This window comes from Notolabrus celidotus, chromosome 19, assembly GCF_009762535.1.
Source record: "Notolabrus celidotus isolate fNotCel1 chromosome 19, fNotCel1.pri, whole genome shotgun sequence".
Taxonomy (NCBI): domain Eukaryota; kingdom Metazoa; phylum Chordata; class Actinopteri; order Labriformes; family Labridae; genus Notolabrus; species Notolabrus celidotus.
The window spans coordinates 12,117,859-12,134,059 of NC_048290.1; the positions used below are offsets into that span (position 1 = coordinate 12,117,859).

The 16,201-nt window shown below is 39.5% G+C and overlaps 1 protein-coding gene across 4 annotated transcripts in view; it reads left to right on the plus strand.

Annotated features, from left to right (window-relative positions):
- The window catches only part of arhgap24 (Rho GTPase activating protein 24), a 92,180-nt gene that overhangs the window by 37,289 nt on the left and 38,690 nt on the right, over window positions 1-16,201 (plus strand). The window lies entirely within an intron of this gene.

Here is a 16,201-nt window from a genome sequence, read left to right on the forward strand (position 1 = left end):
GATAAATGAAGGCTCAACCTCCCATACTACATTTAGAGACTTTAGGTACGAGGAGCAGGCCTGCATGCTTGGATGCTTTGTTTTACAATAATTTAACTAAAAGTTCTTATATATATGCTTTGCTAAACTAACAGACTGCTTCTGTCTGAAACTATATAATTAACAAACAAATGTTAAAATTGTTGTTTCTTAAGTAAGTCTGACCCCAGCTTTAATTACTGGTCATTGGAGTAGTATTATTTAATCTAACTCTGAACTCAAGGCACACAAACCCTCTCAAAATGTAAAATCACTCCTTTAGTTCAGAGTACAAATAGACTTAAACCACTGACCACTCACACACCCATACACAAACTTGAAGACAAATATATACATAGACACCAGAAGACTGTATGAGACATAGCTGAATACAACACAAATAATCTTAGGGTATTTTCCCAGACAGAGCAATGCCAGGAATGTGAGTATATGGAATAGATATTAAAGACACAGGATCACACTCGGAGGACAGCTGGTAAAAGAAACAGTAGCAGAGTGCATCAACAGCAGTTGATCAGCTGTAAAACCCCTCAGGGAAAACCCAGGAAGTGTGCAGAAACTATTTTAATTTTATTTATCTTGGCCTATTCCCTGGTGTGTATTTACAGAAATCTCTTAGTGGAACTTAAACTTAACATTTTCTCATATTTTTTCACTTCCTGTGTTCATCCAAACATGTATCAGTAAAAGGTTGATTAAAGACTGAATGGATTGAGCCAAAATTAAATGAGGTATTGAGTGGTTGGCCAGAGCTGACAGATGTAAAGACCAGGTGTTGTTTTGAAGACTGCAAATATTTTTTTTGTTTTGGATGATAACGACCTAGCTGGTTGTCTCATAGTTCACTCACCAGATCTTTTATGTATGCTTGTGTCTCTATGCAATGGTAGAAGTTTTCTTATTCTATGAGAATAAGCACTGAGTCCAAAAGCACTTGGAATGAGGTGCTCAAAGACATTATTAACAGTTATAAGGGTACTTTTCGTAGTTTCATAGTCGTAACAAAGAGGAAGTCCCATCAACACAAGTTAGTATACTCACTTCCTTTTTTATTTCATAAAGTCAAAATTACAAATATAAATTCTCAAAATAAGTGAATTTACCTGTTGTATGATCTAAGGCACAGAGTTGAGGTTAAGTTGCTAGAAAAGTGAAACATTGAGTGGCACATAATCCAGCAGCCACCTTCACTTAGAGAGATGTGTGCCCAGAATATAGGGTTTTGATGTTGCAGAGGATTGCAAGTACTTTTCTTTGGTTGATGTAATCTCTTCTGTTGCTGAAGGCACTGTTGAATGTGATCTCTATTCTATCCCAAGTCTTCCAATAACAATTCTGTGTTCATTTTTGAAGTAAGGCTTTAAATACAGGTGTCGAGAATGAAAGAAAAATGCTTGCACGTGGCTCCCTGCTTTATTGTGCCACCTGTCAGTCTCAGTTTCAGTTCCCTCTCTTCAAATAGTATAAAGTACACTTGTTTGGTGTTGGTTGTGCACTTTAAAACATCATGTTCTACCATGTCACTGTATTGTAGAGACATACTGTTGCATATAAATGTTTATTATGTGAGGCAGATTTTCAGTTTCTCTTTACTCTGTGAGACTTTGTGTTTTCCAGGCAAAGCTACAAACAGTTTTTTATATATATTTTTTCCACATGGGATCAGACTGTATTATGAGGGGAAAACACATTCTAAATCCGGTGACTCAGTTTCCTCTATCTGCAATAACAGTCACAACAGAATATCCTCAAATAACCAGGTGCTGTTCCCAGAGAATGCTGAGGAAAACGAGCCTCCCAGCTAACTTGTGTGCATTTACATCTGTTTCATGGTGATAAATGTACCCTGTGCCATTTCAAATAAAGGCAATTAAAACAAATGCACATTGCTTACTGTAAAGGATGCCATCTGTCAGAGTATTGTACTTATCTTTGTTGGATTTGGAGTTTTTTCCATGAAAAGTTATTACTTCTTTTTTGGCTCTTGGTGACGGTGAGTGGGGTCAAGTGTTTGTAAGGGAGCAGTTCACCTTATAACACAGCTCTGCCATTGTTTCTACTTGCTTAGAGAGTGATGAACTGCTATTTAATACAGATACATTGTAATATAATGACAATTCGTCATATTGTGCTTTATCAGCGATTTAACATTTCATATGGAGTGTTAAATCGCTGATAAAGCACCATATGATGAATTTTCTGTTTTTACTGTCAACAATACCAGTGCTGTGTTTATGATAACTCTTCTAAGGGAACTGTGCAGTGGGGATAAAACGGTCATTTAAGTACAAATATATTTTCAAAAATAATAAACTTCAGCAGGAGGAGCAATTTATCCCCTTTCGTCTCCCTGATGAATGGGAGAGGTATGATAAATATTACTCATCATTAAGAAGTATATTGAAAAAAATGTTCCTTTAGCAGCTTGGATCCTGAAAAGTTATTGGTGTTAAAGTTCAAAAAATTTGGAGCCGTTACTGAAAAGATGTCTGCTGTAATTAATTGCTTCACCTTTAAATTTCTGTTTTTCTCTCTTTTTTGAAAGTAAGGTCACCAATGACTGATGAGGCTTTCTTAACTGTGTTTGTAACCGTTTAGTTTTTTGTAGTTTTTTTTTTCAAGTTTTGTATTGTTTTTATTTCCCTCTGATTCAAATCATGTTATACATTAACACATACAAAGGTTTTCAGCAACTTATCAAGAAACATAAATGATACAAGCAGAAAACTTTATTTTTCATAATTTTCTCAAAGTGTCCGGTATTAACCTTTTCAAGCCCATGAGGGTTTCATTATGTGACTTTGGACACTGTGCACACAGCTCACGTGGTAGCACTAGGGTAGCATTATTTACTGAAGCATATAATAGCAGAAGAAGAAAGAGGTCATAGAAGTGAACCGTGTAAGTCTTAACTTAAGAATGGTACTATTAGTTTACATTGGACCACAAGCTATATCACGCACAATCTGAGCGACTGTGGGTAGAGTCTGTCATCTATCAATTTGAAGGTGGCGGTTCGATCCAAGCTCAGTCACATGCCAAAGTGTCCTTGGGCAAGACACTGAACCCCAAATTATTCCCGCTGTTGTTCAGCGGTGTGTGAATGTCTTACGAATGAGATTAGCTAATACTGATGGACCCTTAGCAGCCTCTACCATCAGTGAGTGAATGTGGTGTGAATGAGGCAATGTTACGAGTAGTGCAAAATTGTGAGTGGTCAGAAAGACTAGAAAAGCACTAGCAGAAGTCCATTTATCATTTACAAGAGTGTGAGGTTGTTGCAGAGAGATTTCTGCACACTTCCAAAAGAAAATGGTCTAAAATTTTGGACATTTTCTGACTAAGTAGCAACCAGTGTCCACAAACAGCATTTTTCACTGGCACCACTTACTTTCTAGCCAATTTCCAGGCTAGTGCCAAGACATAATTTCTATTCATTTTTCTTTTTACTATATTTTTTACTCTTCCATTGAATAACAGCAAAAATGAAGTATACAGAGCAATTTATAACAGACTTAACAGTCAAATTATAACAGTAGGGGCCAGTGAGAAGAGACCTGTAATTCAGGTTGTGGTTGTTGTCAGAGGGAAAAACACTGTTAGTAATCACCGGCTCTAAGTGGAAGATAGGAAGGATGAGATAACTTGTGTGTCTGATGGAAAAATATGAAGCAACATCTAGCAGCTGGTTAGGTTAGTGCAGCAAAAAACTCTGTAAACAAACAGCTAGCTCAGCCTCATTAAAGTAACAAAATCCAGCATTACTACCTACAGATTACTACTACTACAGATTACATGTGGTGTCAGGTTTATGAGTGCATATACAGTATCTCTGGTTTCACAAGTTGGCTTATGTTTTTCCCATTGGCCTCAAAGTCCAAAAACACTTTCTTCTTCAAACTACCAAAGGCTGTTTGTTATGAATGTGCCTCAGATTCCATGAAATTACTCACACAGACCACAACATGGGGATTAAAACAGTGACTGCCCGCATGTTCACTACAAAAGCCTCATGGGGTTTCAAAGCACATCACAACTCGAAAGACCTGATGTCTCATTGCTCTCTAAAGTACCACCATTACTACCAAACTGTTTCCCTCATTCTGCAACATCCACTGCTACACCCTCGTAATGATGGAAAACAAGAACGTTTCTTGTTATGAAACGGCAAATAAAGACGTCTCACAGAGGCAGAGAGAGCAAATGAAAGGAAAACACAACACATTTATTCCACTGGTCTAAATTGAGCCCTGCAGTTTGAACATAACACACGGACAGTCGCTGGCAGACGGACAGACGGGAAGTGATGGAGGGGGGTCGGAGTTGTACAGAGATGTCCGTTGTCTTGGGAGGGTGGTGGTGAGGTTTGGAAATAAGCAGCATTAGGACATCTGTATGAGGAGAGATTCTTCTCTCAGATTAACACGTAACTGTGAGTTTTAAAGCCATTCAGATCCCCAATCCACAGTTACCTTCTTATTATGTAATTTAAGTTATCATGCACAAGATAGGGAGTGTCTATAACTTTTAAATGTAGTTTCCAAATTCAAAACACTTTCATTTACATTGCTGAAAGTCTTTGGCCTTGAGCCTTTAACGCCAAAGATTGGGTTGAATCAGGCATGGTTCAGCTTGAAAACTTATTGTGAAAATTGCACAAATAATTCTGCATGAGTCATAATCACACTACAGCTATACGAGATAATCAGCGTTAGCATAGTTCTGGAGTAATTCACTGCTACAGCTGACTTTTGACAGCTGCAGCTGTTGAACGTTGATTGTGTAGTTGTCTATCATCAGCTGCCCAGGATTAGTTGCAGCTGCGGCTGTGGGTAAGTTTTGATAGTGGGTTTTGACTGTTACCATAGGTTTAGTTCCATAATAGGGCCCTAGCTAACAGTTCATTGCCAACATGTAGCACGAACAAATAGGGATATCTAATCTAAGTATGCTAACTGCTAAATGGGGCAGCTGTGGCTCAGTGGGTAGAGTCTGTCATCTCTCAACCGGAAGGTTGGCAGTACAATCCCAGCCCCTGCACATGCCGAAGTGTCCTTGGGCAAGACACTGAACCCACATGGCTCCCAATGTTGTCCTGCGGTGTCTGAATGAGATTGGCCAATACTGATTTTCCCTCACTATAGCAGCCAGGGGAGAAGTTCCCTCAGCTGGTGGTGAAGCTTTCACCAGTGTGTCTGCCCCCTGGTGGCTGGCTGCAGTATAGGTCAAAAAATCTGTCTCCCCCATTCATTTGAATGGGGTAGCAGTCAAACTTTAAAAAATAAATACACGTCGTACAAACGTTTCTCATATCCGTATGCTGTGGTGATATGTAGTTAGTATCTGAATGTTTTGTGTCCAAGTCCTCTTTTTCCTGAAAAGTTTATTTTTCGTTAGTTATTACAGTTTAAAAAACGGGGTTTTACTTCCGGGTTTCCTTTGATTCACAGCCGCCGTAGAGAGAAACTTCAAAGGGCACACAGCGTCTTGTGACGTTACGCTGTAGGGCGGAGCTCGTTACAGTGGCTTCACAGGCTCTGGCTGCACAATGGCTGCGCCCAGGAGCGGCATTTTTTGGCTTCAGAACCGTACAATGGGAAGAGGCGAAGGAACGCTGTCCATTTTTATTTACAGTCTATGATAGCAGCCTGTACCATCAGTGACACCTCGAGCAGAACCAGACTAATGTTAGACAGCCATCTGCCTCAACCAAGTTGGGGTTAGAAAGAGAAATAGAGGAGAATAAAAGAGAGAGAGAGACAGCGATGATAGTGATGCACATAGGTAATCACATTTTCTCTTCTCAGACTAATACACCCATCTTTTGTGTTGTTCTAATGTCTGTTTTTTGATTGGTCTAGTAGTGCTTGCCAGCAACTGTGAACAGCCTTTCAGTACTTTGAGGGACAGGGGCACAAGTCTGTTGCACGTCAATTTATGGATTGCAGGCAGAACAGTTTGGGAACCCTGGTCTAAAAGGCAAAATAGAGGCTCTTGAAGAAAGGGGGTGTGAATGTTTTTCTTCGCTTCTCCCTGGTTTTCGTGGCTAGCTAGCTTAACTTCATTGCATTTTTTTTATCATGTTCGTGTTTTTGCAATTTAAAGACACATTTTTCAGAGGCTTTAATCTTACAAAAAGTCCTTTCTCAGCTACTCAGCATTTTTTTTAAGTTTTCATAATAGTTCGGACATTCTCTGCATGCTCTGATGCTTTTTCTGTTCTTCTTTCCTGCCGTTCTCTTCTTCTGCTTCTGTGTCTCTTTCCCTGTTCACATCTGTGTGCTAAACCTGCAGAGAGAATCACTGAGGTACAGAGAGGTGGATTTTTAAAGCAGATTCACCACATGGCTAACAATATTTAGACTAGAAACTTGGCCTTTATTTTTAACTGTCTGACGGAGACAGGGGTTCAGACACAATGGGGCTTTTGTTTTGCTCACCAAAACTGAGACTTCAAGCACCAGTGACGTTGTCTCCCATCACACTGACACGTTACAACACGAACAAGCCCACATAGGTCTGAGCTAGAGAGAATAAAATGCAGTTGTCAAAATGTGTGCCTCTGGCGTAGATGTTTATTTTTTATGTAATCCAAGTAAATTTATGCTCATCTTCAAGTTTACGACAGAAGACGATGTACCTGCAAACTTTTCTAAATTCTGGTGCTTCCTGTGGGATCACAGAGAGAGTAGCTTCTTAAGAGTATTGCACACACACAGGCAGCAATGACAGAATAAAACCAGCATTTCTCACTGTCCGTATATCTGGAATACATATCAGAACATCCTGCCACTTAGGATTAGTGCACAGTTTTATCTGATGTTGTTGAATCCTCCCAAGAATGTCAGCTATGATCTGAATAGAGCTGTGTGGTATATGCTTTTTCTTTGCACAGAGGGTCTAGGTTTTCAGACTGCGATAGTGAGAAGGTGAAATTAGACTGGACTAGACTGAATGACTACCTGTAGCTAAATGTCACTGTCCGCGGTCCAACTGTGATTAATCATCCCGTTCCTTTTAAACAACACAGGAAACACTCCTCGCTGTGTTTGTGATGGAGAAACAGTGTGCTCCTCTTTCCCCAAGCTCTAATAAACACACGGCTTTGGCTCCAGTATGAGTTCAGTATGTCACTCCTTTCTCTCTCTCTCTCTCTCTCTCTCTCTCTCTTGCCCCAGGCTTGGTCTTTTCCACCCTTCCTCTCTTTTTTTTTTTCTCTCTTTTTATTTGGTTGGTAGTCTAGTTAGAGGTGCTGGTCAGGCCACAGCAAGCCGCTAGCAAACAGCTGAACTATGGGAATATTTCCTTGCTCAACCCTCAGAGGACACCATCCTTTCATTCATTAGAAGACCTCAGGATCATGTTGCCAGAAGCAGGTGGACAGCCTCGAGCGTAAATGCTGTTTACAGAGGAAAGCCTGAGTCTATTGAATATGTACCTGGAGGGTAGAAAAGTTTCCTCTTCAGAGATCATGCTTGGATTCAGCTTATTATACAAAGTAAATTATGGCTAGGCATTTCCCATTTTATAAGTTTGCAGAGTGCTGCAGGGAAGTTAGGACCGAGGGAAGCCTCAGATCCCTTGTCTACATTAAGCAGACAGTGCCATCATGTGGTTTTGAAGGTTATTACAGGGCTGGGGGATAAATAGCAACAACTCTAATTCAGCCTGTAAAAGTCTTCTGCAATGTGAAACTAAGTATGATTCCTTCTACGAAGCTAAGATAATTAAGATATATCTTTGTGCATTAACAAATGCTGCTGCTGTGCAAGTAGTTTTTTATGCACTCTGCAAGCATTTACTCTTTAAGACAAGAGCTAATAACCATAAACAGTAATGACCGAGATAGCTAACTTATTTGAGGGGAGTGCATCCCTCATTTTCACTCTTAAAGTCTCTGTGAGGAGTTCTAGACAGGTTATAAAACAGACTGAATACATACCAATGCCTCTTATCACCTACTGAGACAGGGGAGATTATCATAATAAGACTGACAATCTCTGTGTCATAATTTGTGATGCCTAAAACAGCTGCCGAGGGGCAGGTGTCATTCAACATGACATTTACGGAATGCTTTAATGATACAATATTCAAAACAAATATGCAACAATTAAAAGTAGGAGAAAGCAAGATCCCAATGCGAGGCAGATGGTTGTCTATCATGAGTCTGGTTCTGCTTGAGGTTTCTACCTGTAACAAGGACGTTTTTCCTTGCTACTGTAACTTTCTAAATGCTGTGATGTGCTCTGCTCATGGTGGATTAAGATGCTATAAGACAGAGTCCTGTCTGTAAGATGGGATCTTATCATGCCTTGATGTTTGGTCTTTGTTAATTATATAACAGAGAGTACGGCCTAGACCTGCTATGTTTGTAAAGCAACTTGGGATAAAATTGTTGCCATTTGACTCTATATGAATAAAGATTGATAATTGCCTCTGTATAAAGGACCTCTCAGCGCAGAGGAGAGTTTTGAATGCAACCTAGATTGCATCATCAGAATAACTTCTTCATTGGACTATGTCTGATTTATTGCAGATTCCCTCATACTGTTTCTGTTATCACATTATAATTGGCATAAATCTCATCAGTGGCAGCGTTTAATGAGTTCCACATGCAAATGTGTTTCTCATCACATTATTTTTGATGTAGTGTATCCATGATTAAATCTCCATCATTATCCTGTGACTGTTTGTGTCACAGGTGCCTGACGGGTAACCGCCAATAGGTGCTTGTGTGACCTCTACAGTGATTTATGAACGGCACATGTCACTGAGGTGAATGTCTTATTTACCCAGTGTGACTTTCATGATGGATTTATGATAATACGAGCAGGTAGGCGAGGCAGAGTGGGCGTAAACACACTCGGACGAGAAGTTTTCCTATCATTATTTTTCTACTTAATGAGAAAACCGAATGCAAGCTGTCATTATGATGAGTATAGAAATGTACATGCTTCACTTACCTATTTTGTTGGACTTTTTATGAAGCAGTAACGAATGATCCTCATTGGAGAGTGATGACAGATATACAGTTATAAGACCACAAGCCCCTCTGTTGTTCATTATGAGGAAGCCATAGTTACTTATACGCTTGTATTTAAGCACTTAAAGCTGATGATGGAAAGATGGATGGACGGATTTAATAAAAGAAAAGTCTAACTAAGAAGAGAGCTACATTAATAACCAGAAAAAATGGTCCACTTGTTTGTTGATGGTCATTAAAATGGCCGACTGAGAGAACTACCCTCCAGACATCAGTGTTTAAGGTTAAAGAAGCCCCAGTGGAGTTATTGAGAAAGCATATTAATCTGTAGTGCTTAGTTTCAGTGTCAGGATGTATGGTGGTGCTTTTCAAACTGGCCCTCATGTCTCATTAGTCATGAATAACTTCTGCTGCCAGTACAGAGCGTGTTTGTGTGTGTAAACAAAGATCCAGTGACCGGTGGTGCAGCTTCAACCGCACTGTAATTACGTTTATTTCAGAAGGGTTGGTTAAATCACTGAAGTCTGTTCTTTATAATCTCATGTCATCTGCAGCTCTACTTTGCGCACATTATGATGGTGTTTATGGAGTGTTTGGAAGCCTGTGGACTATTTTGATCCCACAACAGCCTCACAGCTTCACTTGCAGCTCTATTTTAGTGGATGATCTAAACAGAAGCGACTGGATTTTACGGAACATATACATTCATTTGCAATGCACCGGAGTAACAAGTAAAAACAACGTGTTTCAAACCCTCACAGGATTAAATACATGTTATTATGTCAGATTTAGAAAATGTAGGTAAAATCAAGGGGAATCCAATTTCTTTGTGTACAGTAGCATTTATTTTTTAAGTGCTGTACTTATGACTTCACAGTAAGGCTTATTTTTTCAGTTCGGTATTGGTGGGGATAAAAAGTTAAGGCAGGGGCGCCAAGTTCTCCCTCAGAAAACTTAGAGTCATGCATTTCTCTCCTGTACTCCACTGTATTTTCAATCTATAAATTCTTGTTGAAGCATCTATATTCATGCATAGCTAAACCTTAAAATGTACTAAGTGATCTATTAGAAAAGGACATGTTTAAATTGCAGCCATGATCAGCACACTTTAGTTGTTTAATTGAACTAATCAATAAATCTAATGAGAGAAAAGACAAGTTATCTGCAGCTGCATTCTCCTTGAATCACTACAACAGGTGACGTTTTCACTAGACTGTTGTTGGCAGTGTCTTTCCTGTCTGCAGCCCAGTACAAAATGGTTTTGGTCTGTATGGGCCATTTCTCTATTTGCACACACTGTAATGGGATTACTTTTTTTAAAAATATATAGCTCATCCATTTTAAAGATATTAGGTCTGTGCACATTTAGGGGCATTGCTGACTCGACCGACAGGTGGGCGAGTTGTTGTTTGCCAGGCGCTTAAAGCCCCGCTTAACTCCACCTCTTTGCCTATTTCTGGGTTGACCATGAGTTAGGTTGAGTCAGCATTTCAAACCTGGTGACCACCAATGTTTGGTCTCATAACTCTTCTTCAGAAACCAGTAGGTTACGTTGCTGAGGCCTTGTCGATGTTTTATACAGTCCATGGTCCCTACCCAATTCCACAGCCTTGCAAAGCACAAGAAAAACAAAGATTTTTACATTGAAAAATAAAATAGGTGGCACAATATGCAAAAGAGAATATAGAAGATAACCCTAAGACGACATAAAGATTGAAATTCCAGATTTGCAGAAAGAGCAGATTTCTGGCTCCGAATGTATGGCAGTACACATACAGTATCCAAAAAAACAGCATGATGGGTGAAAGATATAGAAAAGATCATAAAGGTAGTGACTCACAGATAATAACACATCTAGAAACTTAGAGAAAACATTTTTTTTTCAGTTTTCATATCCTTTTTAAAATCCTGACTTTAATTCAATGAAACCAGAAAGAAAGCCAGGACAAGCCATAAAAAATAAATATCTGTGAAATGATATTAGTTCTGAGCCAAACACCACCTCCTACATCCCCTTCACTGTCAGAATAAATGTTATTCCAAACACAAGTCTATTCAAATCAATCTGCCAAACAGGATATATACAGGCAGCTCTATGTTTCGACACTGTATGTTTTGATATATTGATTTAATTAGCAGCGGTATGTATAGTGCCCTGCAGACTTCTAATGCACAATAAATCCAGAAAGGCAACAGCATGAAGGGACACATTAAGAGGGGAAAGCCGTAACATGGATTTTTGGATCCTACTGTGGTGAAAAAAAAAAAAAAAAAAAAAGGATTGACACTATTCTGTTCTATAAAAGTGTTGACTATCTTCGCTGAGTTTCTGTCTCTGTCTGTGAGATTCCATTCATGTCTTTTCTCATGACATTTTCAAAAAGGTCACAAGCTGAACTTCTCTTTCCTCTCTCTGTTTCTCCGGCTTGCGAGCATGTTTGTATGCAGACATGTTTACACACACGTATGTTTTCCCAATGTACAGATAAAGTCAATACCCTGCAGTCTGTGACATGGCGACATATGGCCTCTTGGAAGAGTTGTGGCTCGGCAATCTGCTGCTGTTGACATTTCTCATCTGGGGCTTTAAGACTTACATCCCATTTTGTTGTTCTCTTGATATCTGAATTTATGACCACAAGCATGCAGTGTTACACAGGGGAGGTGGGTCTTCTAGAGAGATACACATTGTGGATTTATATGCCATGGCTACATGAAGAGTAAAACAGACACTGGAGGCTCCCAAAATGGTTTAATATCACCCAGAGATATGAACTTGAGGATGTATAGATAAATCCTTCCATACAGTTGAGTTCTCCATATTCATTTATATCATTGTACCAGCCAGTTTTATGATTTATTTTGAGCCAAACATGGGAAATCTCTTTGCATTGACTGTCCACCAGCTTTGAATATAAATCTCCATATCCTGTAAAAGGTTCTCAATCAACCAATCAATCAATCAATCAATCAATCAATCAATCAATCAATCAATCAATCAATCAATCAATCAACCAACCAACCAACCAACCAACCAACCAATCAACCAACCAACCAACCAACCAATCAATCAATCAATCAATCAATCAATCAATATTTATTCATATAGCACCAAATCACAACAAATGCTATCTCAAGATGCTTTTACAAACATAGCAGGTCTGGACCATATTCTATGTTATATTATTAACAAAGACCCACCATAAAGACAGGATAAGATCCAGTCCCATCTGGCAAGCAACACTTCTTCTTATCTCATTTTAATCCACCTTGAGCAGACCACTTTCAAGCATTTAGCAAGTTACTGTGGCAATAAAAAACGTCCTTCTTACAGGCAGAAACCTCGAGCAGAACCAGACTTATGTTAGACAGCCATCTGCCTCACGATGGGATCTTGCTTTAAGATAAGAGATACGATAGAGAGTCCTTTACTTGTCCCACAATGGGGAAATTCAAGAACTTCAACTTTCTCCTACTCTTAATTGTTTCATATTTGTTGTGAAAGTTGTATAATTAAAGCATTCCGTAAATCATGTTGACTGACATTTGCCCCCCTGCAGCTGTTTTAGGCATAACAAAGTATGACATGGAAATTGTCAGCCATCTGCCTCGACCTCTGTGGACGATGTTGTGTATTGCTCTGCCCTTAAATGATCTATTACGGAAATGTGGAATATGGCTGCAGCTGAGGCTGAGGCACAACACTTTTTGCCAGTTGGTTGACATTGAAAATGTTTTAAATTACATCACCCTGATAGCTGAGTGTGATATGAGACCGCACATTGTTTATCTCTAGCTGATATTGTATTTTCGAGCATGTTCTTCACAATCAATTATTCAGTACTTTATTGATTGCTAACATCCATATTACACAGTAAACTATGATGGTCAACAACGCATTGCTAGTGCTAGTATGCTGGTGTCACTTAGCACAGCTATGTCTACTATGTAGTAGCATACAGATGCCAGCAAGGCTTTGGACAGAGTCTGGATCTGTTCATTATCTTCATGGTTATACAGAATGTTAGCATTTAATTTATGAGGTCACAGGCTGACACAGCTTTCATTAAAGGAAGCTACTCTGGTGGTCAGCAGCTGGAAATTAAATCCTAATTTTAACCACTGGTTTTATCAAAACCAGATCATAAAATTTAAAAACAGAAACTGAAGTAGATGCCAGCCTATCACCATTCCTCTTCTTCAACATGGAAGCTGTTAACTGCACTTGCTTGTAGCTCAAAGTCCTGCAGGTTGAAACCAGTGAAGACCGATACTCTCAGTCTAAAATAGGTCCTCTTGACTCTGTAATACTCCTCAAGTTATTTGCAGGGCAGCAAGTCAGCTTCTTCATGGTGCTCTAAACAGAGGCTTGTGTTGAGAGAAGATAATAGCGGTAAAGGAGGATGATTTTAAGATCAGATGTTTCCAATTCCGTTTCTGGAAAACCACTTAGAGTCCCAGAAAGTAGACTCCAGGCATTGCTCATTTTGTCTTTGCAGAGGGAGTGAAATACAGACACTAACTGGGGAAACAATTGGAAGGTTTGAGAAAGAAAACCCAGAAGACACATTCTCTATAGAAAAGGGAGGAACATTTTGGAGTCTGAGAAAATACCTCTGGCAGTGGATACTTAGATAGTTGAACACTAGACAAAATTAAAGCAGAAGGCCTGGGTGACACTTCTCTATGATGTTGGAGTGCCAAATCATTATCACTCCTATTGTCACAGATTGAAGGTGAGGCTCTGTTGTTCTGGATTTTTTGACATTGGAAGAAGAACATTTTTAAGGATTGTGAAAGAAATGGCAGAAGACTCAAATTTCTCACCAATGAAAGCTTGTGACAAGGTGCTGGAAAAGAAACTCTGGCTGACTGTCGAATGGATTTAAAAGTAACAATGCAGACTTCTATAGGTTTTGCAAAGCTGAGGCAACATCTTTTTACCCTCTTAACGATCACTGATTGGTCTGTGGTTTGGTAATCCTGATTACTCATGGCTGTGTGAATTAGGAAAAGGTCACTGACCAGGTTTCTTACAGGAGGTGCTGTGGGAGTGTGTTCTGCCAGATCTGCAGCAGGAAGCTGCTCTTATAATGATCAGGTTTGTTGTAGGGAGCATTGGACTCTCTGACACGGATGCCTCCCCTCTGTGTGGGATTTGTACAGACTGCTCATTAGGACAGAAAGTCTGGAGAATGTTTACTTCAGTGACAGTGAAGAGAAATCTGCTGTTCTAGAAATGATTGTTCCTATCAGTTTAAATAAAACATGCTAAGTGTGATGAATAACAGCTCTTAGTGTGAAGCCATGGTTCTATAGAAAAGGACTGAACTGTTGCATTGAGCTAAGGTAGGAAAAATGGGTTCTAATAGTAGCATTAGCAGTTCTTAGGGTGTTATATTCAGGCGTGAGATTTCAACTGCTTTATTTATCCAAAAAATAACTCTACAGTGTTTTCCTTTTTCGGGGAGTTGGATAAGAATGTTTATATGACTTGTGTAGGTAATTTTTCTTGTCTCCCTGTACTTGCAAGTTGTAAAAGTCTGTCAAGAAAAAGTCCAGCACCAAACCTCTCCCAACAGAACAGACACTATTGCAGTTTCTAGTATTTATGCTACTGTGGCTAGCTAGCTGTATCTTTTGCCAAGAAAAAATAATAATCCACAGTGAAACCTGAGGATTTTATTTTTTTGTTAGTGCTATGGATTTAATGAACAAGACGTTCAAGGTTTTTTTCTCCTGGGTTTAGAAAAAGGTCATAATATCCATCAGTACTCATCTGTAAGTGAAGTAACTTGAAATTATGGCGAAATCTCTGAGTTTTCCAATGCCTTTGTATCAAGCGTTGTTATTATTCCTCTTGTTCCCATTATCACAGACCAATCAGAGCTACTCCCCAAACCTCTGTCCTGATTGGTCGTGTGGCGGCCACACTACATCGCCCTGATTGGCTGGGAAGCCACTACTTCCTCATAGAGGAAGATCTTTTGTGGGCGGGGTTACGACAGCAGAGAGGGGAGGGGTATTGTTGATATTCGAAATCTCTCTCAGATCTGATGTTTATACCACAACTACCAACATCAACTTTAATGCTAAGCTAAGCTAACAGGCTCCTGGTTTAGCTTTACATTTCACAGACAAAGACGACTTGTCCCCCAGTCTCAGCAAAAAACAAATAACTTCTCAACGTTCCCAAATATTCCTCTAAAACAGAATTACAATAAAGAAAGTATGAATTTTAAACAGGAAAGGGAAAACAAACATTAAAGTCTTAGGATGTAACCATTAGCTTGATTAGTGGGAGATCAACTTTTAGTGCACTTTATGTATTTTAGTGATGGGAACTAAGCCTGTGGGAGCTCATATAATGGCTCAAACTGCACCGTGGATGATGAGGCCCATTTTTCATGATGCCATGATTGATCAACCGCTAAATGGGAAATGGCAGCTGCAATAACAACACAAGTGATAACATGTAGCATGAGTGGACATACAATGTTGCCAAAACACTTTATATATTGTACAGGAGATGCACCCTCCATTAACTGCAAGCAAAGCTGACATATAATAAAAAGATGATAAAGTAGTATGGCTTGTGGTGGTTAATGGTTTTATATGTGAGCTTTAAAGGACAACAAATGCCACATACAGCACAATAACAAGAACACAAACTTGTAAGTGGAAGTTAATTGACCCATGCATGCATTCTTTAAACTTTGATCAGACATATGCACGAGCTGCTGATTCACAAGAGTACGTGACAAAAACCAGGGGACTTGGGAATTCCGCGTCTCCAAACAATAAGCTGTATACCTTTTGTATGTGGTGGATGTTGTTTGAAACGTAGAGAATTCCAGCCCTTCTTCTTCCTTTCTCATGTATGTGTGTGTGAGAGCGTCTGGGGCAGTGAGATCCTCTGAAGGAAATGCACAAACAGGCCAAGTCTCCGGCCAGAGAAAGGGACAGGACAGGAAGCCTAGATGCTTACATAACTGCCTTATTGAGAGGATTGGTATTTGACATGTCAACTAGCTCTGACCCCCATCCTCAACCCTTGCTCCCGAATGTATCAGGTTGGTCGGGTCTCAACGAGTGCACAGTTTGGACTCCAGGGAAGTTTTGGCAATACTTTTACAGTATGTTTGTCTTGAGAAGACTCTTGACTTTAATGTTCAGACC